At 48.2% G+C, this 9,351-nt stretch overlaps 1 long non-coding RNA gene across 1 annotated transcript; it reads left to right on the top strand.

Annotated features, from left to right (window-relative positions):
- The first annotated feature begins 1,112 nt into the window (after positions 1 to 1,112).
- LOC115338481 lies at positions 1,113 to 9,080 on the top strand. Its single transcript, XR_003922413.2, has 2 exons — positions 1,113 to 1,299; positions 8,504 to 9,080. It is a non-coding gene; the product is annotated as an uncharacterized LOC115338481 (long non-coding RNA).
- The last annotated feature ends 271 nt before the right edge of the window (positions 9,081 to 9,351 follow it).

Here is a 9,351-nt window from a genome sequence, read left to right as displayed (position 1 = left end):
ATTTTACACGGTGTGACAGTTCTTGGGTTCCTTTTCCTTTCAGAATTCTTCCAAAGAAATTGAGCATGAGTTTAGTCCAGCGTCCCTTACTGTGGGCTGTAACCGAGTGAGTTTGTGTAAGTAAGGAATTCCTGGCTTGTTTCATTTGAATTGGTCATATGAAATCAAAAGCTGCAAGGATGACATTGGTATTAGTTTTCCTTTAAAAGTGGTGTTTGGTATTTTCCAGCACGTGAGACTAGGAATTAGAACCACCATAGAGTGGTAGGTCAGCAATGATTTTGGCTTTAAGCAATTCCCACCCATAGAGCCAGGCTACGTAGCTCTTTCAGAGCTGGGCTGTGAAATGGGAGCCTACCTCCAAACCAGTCTGCACTGTGATTGCTTTGAAAGCTCCCAGGTGAGACCAGGAGCCAAAGGAACCTTAGTAGATATAGTAGATATATGGATGTAGATAGGATCTGTTTAATAATTATCTAGCTTGTAATGAAGTTAAAGAAATTTCAATAGAGGTAGACATGGCCCAAGGGGATGAGAGGTGGTGTTTAACGTTTGCATTGTTGAGGCTGGCTGGGACAAGAGACAGTCCCTGATAAGAAGCAGAAGTCGACCCCAAGAACCAGCCAAGACCGGCCTTGTGATTTGGATAAATGCCGAGGAGCGACTGGAGCGACTGAGTCTGCGCAGGGACAGAAGGTTAAGAGTTCACCGCGAAGAAGACATACAGCCTTCATCTTCACAACTCCAGATGACAACCACAAGGAGGCACTGCGCAGGCGCAGTTGGGAAGAACTTAGGGAAATTACTTCTTGGAACTAATTTTAATATGACGCGGGGATAGATCATGCCTATGTATAGGCGTATTGCGAAACTCTATGTATAGGTAACACTTGACTGTATAAATTTGAAGTGAACTGCCGAGTCAGGCGTGCATGACTTTGGTGGGACTACCCCCCGTGCTGCCCAGCGCTGAATGAACATACCTACTTTACAATCTCACTGATTGTGGAGTCTGTTTCCGCACATCAGTTTGGCGAGCCAGCCAGGAGACTCTCTGCTCGGCTGCGGGACCGACTGCGGAGCGGACGCCCCTCGGTGCACCCCGAGCACTTTCCTCGGAGGAGCCTCCACTGCCAGCCGCTCACCGCGGGAGCAGACAATGACCTCCTGAAGCCGCGGACCAAACAGTATGTTTCACAAATGGAGCCTGTAAAAGTACGGGCCGGGGCAGCTGGTAAATCGCGCAGAGACGTCTGGTGTGCAGCGTAGTCCCCGTATGGGAGGAGGGTACCCTGTATGGTAATGTCGTGGTTTAACTCCAGCCAGCAACTAAGCACCACGCAGCCGCTCACTCACTCCCCCCCCACCCAGTGGGATGGGGGAGAAAATCGGGAAAAAGAAGCAAAAACCCACGGGTTGAGATAAGAACAGTTTAATAGAACAGAAAAAAGAAACGGATAATGATAATGATAACACTAATAAAATGACAACAGCAATAATGAAAGGATTGGAATGTACAAATGATGCGTAGTGCAATTGCTCACCACCCGCCGACCGGCACCCAGCTAGTCCCCCGAGCGGCGATTCCCGCCCCCACTTCCCAGTTCCTATACTAGATGGGCGTCATATGGTATGGAATACCCTGTTGGCCAGTTTGGGTCAGCTGCCCTGGCTGGTCCTGTGCCAACTTCTTGTGCCCCTCCAGCTTTCTCGCTGGCTGGGCATGAGAAGCTGAAAAATCCTTGACATTAGTCTAAACACTACTAGCAGCAACTGAAAACATCAGTGTTATCAACATTCTTCTCATACTGAACTCAAACATAGCACCGTACCAGCTACTAGGAAGACAGTTAACTCTATCCCAGCTGAAACTAGGACAGTATCCACCCCTTATTCTATACCATTGACGTCATGCTCAGTTCCCATACCTTTAGTTACATCCTGGTCAATCATCAACACCTTATCTATCACTTTGAGACATATGAACAATGATATATATATATATATATACATACACAGAGATATCATTCCTTTATTTTATGGGTTATGTTCATTAAATGTTCATTGAGTTCATTTAGTTCCTGACTCTGGGCTCCATCCGTCATACCAGTCTTTCTGGGCAGGAGGGATGGTGCAAGGTCCTCTCAGTCGGTAGAGCAGAGTTGGGCTTCAGTGCAGTATGACGAGCAGTTGACATTGGACGCAGCAGGAGGATGGTGTGCACCGTTGGATTGTTGCATGCTGGAGTCAGTTCTGGTTCCATCACTACTGCGCTTCGCTCAGTTTTATCACAGTTTTTCTTGCTTGATCTAAGTGATTCTTACTATAGTACTATGGATATAGCATATAACAATTATAGTAATGATAACATATAGTAGCAGGGTTATATAGCAACTAGTATCATACAGTTTAATTCTGGCTATTCTCACCTAAAATTAAATCCCCTTGAGGCACACATCGGACTTCCCCATCTTTTCGCATCACCCACCAAGTGCACCCAGGCCCTTGAGCAAAAGCAATCCCACGAATGGGTTTACCTTTGCCTGAGGCAGGAGTAACCCAGACTGTCTTCCCTAACATATTTTTTGTGTGCACTACAGGGACTTTATCCCCTTCTACAGTACGTAAAAATTCTGACTGGGCAGGCCACCCCGATTGGCAGATCCCTGGTGTTGACTAACCAGGTGGCTTTTGCTAAATGTGTATCCCAATGTTTGAAATTCCACCCCCCATTGCTCTCAATGTAGTCTTTAACAGTCCATTGTATCGCTCAATTTTCCCAGAGGCTGGTGCATGATAGGGGATGTGATACACCCACTCAATGCCATGCTCTTTGGCCCAGGTGTCTATGAGGTTGTTTCGGAAATGAGTCCCGTTGTCTGACTCAATTCTCTCTGGGGTGCCATGTCGCCACAACCTGCTTTTCAAGGCCCAGGATAGTGTTCCGGGCAGTGGCATGGGGTACAGAATATGTTTCCAGCCATCCGGTGGTTGTTTCCACCATTGTAGCACATAGCGCTTGCCTTGGCGAGTTTGTGGGAGTGTGATATAGTCAACTGCCAGGCTTCCCCAAATTTATATTTCAGCCATCGTCCTCCATACCACAGGGGTTTTAACCGCTTGGCTTGCTTAATTGCAGCACATGTTTCACATTCATGGATAACCTGTGCAATAGTGTCCATGCTCAAGTCCACCCCTCGGTCACGAGCCCATCTATATGTTGCATCTCTTCCCTGATGGCCTGAAGCATCATGGGCCCATCGAGCCATAAATAGCTCACCCTTATGTTGCCAGTCCAAGTCCACCTGAGCCACTTCAATCTTGGCAGCCTGATCCACCTGTTGGTTATTTTGATGTTCTTCAGTGGCTCGACTCTTGGGTACGTGAGCATCTACGTGACGTACTTTTACAACCAGATTCTCTAGCCGGGATGCGATATCTTGCCACAGTGTGGCAGCCCAAATGGGTTTACCTCTGCGCTGCCAGTTGCTCTGCTTCCACTGCTGTAACCACCCCCACAGGGCATTTGCCACCATCCATGAGTCAGTATAGAGATAGAGCACTGGCCACTTTTCTCTTTCAGCAATGTCTAACGCTAGCTGGATGGCTTTCACCTCTGCAAACTGACTCGATTCACCTTCTCCTTCAGCAGTTTCTGCGACTTGTCGTGTAGGACTCCATACAGCAGCCTTCCACCTCCGATGCTTTCCCACAATGCGACAGGACCCATCAGTGAACAGAGCATATTGCCTCTCATTTTCTGGCAGTTTATTATCAGCGGGGCTTCTTCAGCACGCGTTACCTCCTCCTCTGGCGACATTCCAAAATCTTTGCCTTCTGGCCAGTCCGTGATCACTTCTAAATTCCTGGGCGACTGGGGTTTCCTATGCGAGCCCGTTGTGTGATCAGTGCAATCCACTTACTCCACGTGGCATCAGTCGCGTGATGTGTAGAGGAGACCCTCCCTTTGAACATCCAGCCCAGCACTGGCAGTCGGGGTGCTAAGAGGAGCTGTGTTTCAGTACCAACCACTTCTGGGCAGCTCGAACTCCTTCATATGCTGCCAATATCTCTTTTTCAGTTGGAGTATAGCGAGCCTCGGATCCTCTGTATCCTCGACTCCAAAACCCCAGGGGTCGACCTCGGGTCTCCCCGGGTGCTTTCTGCCAGAGCTCCAGGTAGGTCCATTCTCCCCCGCTGCAGTATAGAGCACATTTTTAACATCTTGTCCTGCCCGGACTGGTCCAAGGGCTACTGCATGAACAATCTCCCGTTTAATTTGTTCAAAGGCTTGCTGTTGCTCAGGGCCCCATTTAAAATCATTCTTCTTCCGGGTCACTTGATAGAGAGGGCTTACAATCAGACTGTAATTTGGAATATGCATTCTCCAAAAACCCACAACACCTAAGAAAGCCTGTGTTTCCTTTTTATTAGTCGGTGGAGACATAGCTGCTATTTTGTTGATCACATCCATTGGGATCTGACGACGTCCATCTTGCCATTTTATTCCTAAAAACTGGATCTCCTGTGCAGGTCCCTTGACCTTACTTTCTTTTATGGCAAAACCGGCTTTCAGAAGGATTTGGATTATCTTCTTCCCTTTCTCAAAGACTTCTTCTGCCGTGTTTGCCCCATACATGATGTCATCAATGTATTGCAGGTGTTCCGGAGCTTCACCTTTTTCCAGTGCAGTCTGGATTAGTCCATGGCAAATGGTGGGGCTGTGTTTCCACCCCTGGGGCAATCGATTCCAAGTGTACTGGACACCCCTCCAAGTAAAGGCAAACTGTGGACGACACTCTGCTGCCAGAGGGATTGAGAAAAAACGCATTAGCAATGTCAATTGTAGCATACCACTTGGCTGCCTTTGACTCTAGTTCGTATTGAAGTTCTAGCATATCTGGAACGGCAGCACTCAGCGGTGGCGTAACTTCATTCAGGCCACGATAGTCAACTGTTAGTCTCCACTCCCCATTAGACTTTCGCACTGGCCATATGGGACTATTAAAGGGTGAGCGAGTTTTGCTGATCACTCCTTGGCTCTCCAGTTGGCGAATCAACTTGTGGATGGGAATCAGAGAGTCTCGGTTGGTGCGATATTGCCGCCGGTGCACCGTCGTGGTAGCAATTGGCACTTGTTGTTCTTCAACCCTCAGCAACCCCACAATCGAAGGGTCTTGAGAGAGACCAGGCAGGGTAGACAGCTGTTCAGTGCCCTCCGTCTCCAAGGCAGCTATACCAAAAGCCCATCGATACCCCTTCGGATCCTTAAAATACCCTCTCCTAGATAGTCTATGCCAAGGATACACGGAGCCTCCGGACCATCACAATGGGGTGTTTCTGCCATTCATTCCCAGTTAGGCTTACTTCAGCTTCCAATACAGTTAACTCTTGGGATCCCCCTGTCACACCAGAAATACAGATGGGTTCTGCCCCTTTAAACTTGATGGCATTAGAGTGCACTGTGCGCCGGTGTCTACTAGAGCCTTATACTCCTGTGGGTCTAACGTGCCAGGCCATCGAATCCACACAGTCCAATAGACCCGGTTATCCCTTTCCTCCACCTGGCTGGAGGCAGGGCCCCTCTAATTCTGGCCAGAGTATCCGGTATTCACTTCTCGTAAAATTGGCTCAGAAGTCCCTTCAAGAGGATCAGAAATAAGATCAGCCCTTCTGCTCTGTTTGGAAACTGGAGCGGCATTTTTCCTAGTAGAATTCCCTTTTGTGGTGGTTTTTCCTCGCAGCTCACGTACCCGTGCATTTAGGACCGAGGTAGGTTTTCCATCCCATTTCCTCATGTCCTCTCCATGATCACATAGGTAAAACCACAGGGCACCTCGCGGTGTGTACCTTCTATATTCTCTCTCTTGGGCAGAGGAGCGCTCACTCCTAATAGCTGAGACATTGGTCCTTACAGGTGGGCAATAGGACATATCCTCTTTGAATTGTTGGAAATCCTCGGACAGCTTCTCCACAGCCGAAATGCAGGCTTGTAGGGAGGAGGAGAGATTTTCTTCGTATTGACGGAGTTGGCGAGCCACTTCATCCACTGTCGGTGCCTCTTCGTCTTTCCAGGTCATTATTGCCAGTGAGTTGGCATAGGACGATGGTGCGCTCCGTACAAATTTCCGCCACATGGGTCGTGTGCATTGGACTTCGTCTGGATCTTTGGGTAATTGTGGGTTGTCCGGGTCATGATGAATCGTCTCTAGCACAGCTAATTCCCTCAGATATTGGATACCTTTTCCATGGTGGTCCACTTGCTTGATGACATATAACATCTTCCTTAAAGGGGTACCTTTCCTTCACACTTGACAAGAGTCGCCTCCAGAGGCTGATGGCTTGTTCCTCTTCCAATTGCCTGTCAATGCCACCTTCCCTGGCAAGCGATCCCAGCTGCTTGGCTTCCCTACCTTCTAATTCCAAGCTATTAGCCCCATTGTCCCAGCATCGGAGAAGCCAGGTGATAATATGCTCACCTATACGGCGGCCAAATCTTTTCGCATATCTCGCAGCTCACTCAAGGATAGGGACCGGGTTATTACCTCTGGTTCTGCCTCTTCCTCCTGTTCCCGTGATGGCCCTGGTTCACCTTCATCCTTTGCTAAGCGAGCTGATTTTTTATATTTCTTTTTCTGTACGGGGGCAACTGATACTGGTGCAGGTTGATCCGCTGGTTCAGTTGCAGTATCACTCGCCGGATTTTGGATATCCGCAGCGTCTGTCGCCAAGGTTTGGGTAGCAGCATCTGTCGCCAAGGTTTGGGTAGCAGCAGTGCTCGTCGCTGGGGCTGGAGGGACCGCAGTGCCTGTTGCCAAGGTTTGGGTAGCTGCTGTGCTCGTTGCTGCGGCTGGAGGGGCTGCAGTGCCTGTTGCTGAGGTTTGGGTAGCCACAGTTCTCATTGCCAGGGCTGGAGGGGTCACGGTACCTGTCACCAAGGTCTGGGTGGCCGCAATGCTCGTCGCCGGGGCTGGAGGGGCCGCAGCGCCCATTGCCGGGGTTTGGGTGACCGCAGTGCTCATTGCTTTGTTGTTAGGTCCAGAGACCTTCTCTTCCCCTTGGGGGTGCTGAGTTGTGTCGAACAGGGCTCGATAGGCATGGGCCAGGCCCCAGCACGTTGCAGTGATTTGTATCTCTCTGGAGCTGCCGGGGTGACAGCATACCTTTTCCAAATATTTTACTAGTTCTTCTGGATTCTGCATTTGTTCAGGGGTGAATTTCCAAACACTGGAGGTGCCCACTTTTCTAGGTACTTGCCCATACTACCCCACACACCCTGCCACTCATAATTATCCAGCCTCGGGGCAGACCTCTGGGTGATCTTCTTAAATAGTTGTTTAACCTTAAACAAGCTGAACCACATTCAGAAGCATGCTAATTCCCAGCAGTAGGGCTAGGACCGTGCTGGTATCAACATCCCAAGAGTATTCAAATTTTTCAAAATTCCCAAACACCATTGTAACTGGACTGAAGGAGAAAGGAGAGGGGAAGAAAGGTATCCCACTCATAGACTGGTTTTCCAAGGAGGAAAGGTAAATGGTATAATTATTAAGTTTCCCACAGATGGCTCCCGCAGTATAAAGGTGACAATGCTGAGTGCAAATACCGGATTAATTCCACAACTGATGACTTTATCATACCATAAACCAGTGTTATACAATACATCAAAGCAAAAACCTTAATCCACCTCCCACGGATGATAAGCAGGAGAAGAGGGACTACATACAGCAAGCGAGGTGATGCATAACAGAACTTTAAAAACCAGAGCAACAACTCTAAGACACATAAATCAACATAATGACCAGCGACTATAAGACCAATATAATGAATGCTTATAACAAATTTGTTTTAACGAGCTCTGGTCAGGTTTGTCGTTATCTCAACCCTTCGGGCCCCACGTTGGGCGCCAAAATGGACTGTCGTGGTTTAACCCCAGCCAGCAACTAAGCACCACGCAGCCGCTCACTCACTCCCCCCCCACCCAGTGGGATGGGGGAGAAATCGGGAAAAAAAGCAAAACCCACGGTTGAGATAAGAACAGTTTAATAGAACAGAAAAGAAGAAACGGATAATGATAATGATAACACTAATAAAATGACAACAGCAATAATGAAAGGATTGGAATGTACAAATGATGCGTAGTGCAATTGCTCACCACCCGCCGACCGGCACCCAGCTAGTCCCCCAGCGGCGATTCCCCGCCCCACTTCCCAGTTCCTATACTAGATGGGACGTCATATGGTATGGAATACCCTGTTGGCCAGTTTGGGTCAGCTGCCCTGGCTGTGTCCTGTGCCAACTTCTTGTGCCCCTCCAGCTTTCTCGCTGGCTGGGCATGAGAAGCTGAAAAATCCTTGACATTAGTCTAAACACTACTAGCAGCAACTGAAAACATCAGTGTTATCAACATTCTTCTCATACTGAACTCAAAACATAGCACCGTACCAGCTACTAGGAAGACAGTTAACTCTATCCCAGCTGAAACTAGGACAGGTAAAACAAGGGGGGATTTGCTGACCAATAGAGCTGCCGCCAGCGATCTTGGGGGTAGATTGAGCAAATCTGGGGTGACCGCTGCATCCCAGTATCGGGAGCCAGGACGGACCTGTCGATGACTGGTATATAAGAGGCAGGAGAAGGGTAAGCGGACCCCCTCGCAATTGTGCTTGGTACATTTTTGCAGCTGCTGAAAGGTTGTCAACTGGAACGATGATTGTATGATGAGAATGTTTGGAAACTTAATGTTAAAGATTTTGTGTGAGTATGTGGAAATGTTATGTTGAGATTAATATGTGTATATATGCTCGTTAATGTGTAAATGTCTAAGACTGTGGATTGAATGTTTGAGTAAAAGAGACACAGCTCAGCTGCGGAGCGTGTGTGGAGTTCTGATCCACAGTTTCGTAACTCCACAAGGGGTACGGCCGGAGACGAACGAAGTGTGACTCATTGATGATTTGGAACTTGAATTTATATGTTAGCGTTGTAATTTTAAGTTTGAGTCTGATTATCTTAATCATTTTGTGGTGTTGGTATAAGAAAGTCCCTGTATGGTGCATTGCATAAATGTGGGTATTTGAGTGGTGTCTTTTCCATCCAGGAAATGAGTGTATGCCCTGATATGTCCTGGAATGTGTGTGGTGTAAACAGAGGTTGCAAATAGCTTGCGGAGGGGATATTGAATGCCCTGAGTGTCGGGTTTGGACTCCCTGGGATAAGAGGGGATGGGCTACGTATACAGTTGAGATTGTTTGTGGTTGGAAAGGTAGCCGAAATAGTGAAATTGGTGTGTGGAAAGGAAAATTTAATCCCAGAAATTCGGGACGTGTGGGAGGAAAACTGGGAGAAGAC

Source organism: Aquila chrysaetos, unplaced genomic scaffold (genome assembly GCF_900496995.4).
Source record: "Aquila chrysaetos chrysaetos unplaced genomic scaffold, bAquChr1.4, whole genome shotgun sequence".
Taxonomy (NCBI): domain Eukaryota; kingdom Metazoa; phylum Chordata; class Aves; order Accipitriformes; family Accipitridae; genus Aquila; species Aquila chrysaetos.
The sequence above is the reverse complement of the archived record's forward strand: the minus strand, read 5'-3'. Positions and strand labels throughout refer to the sequence as shown.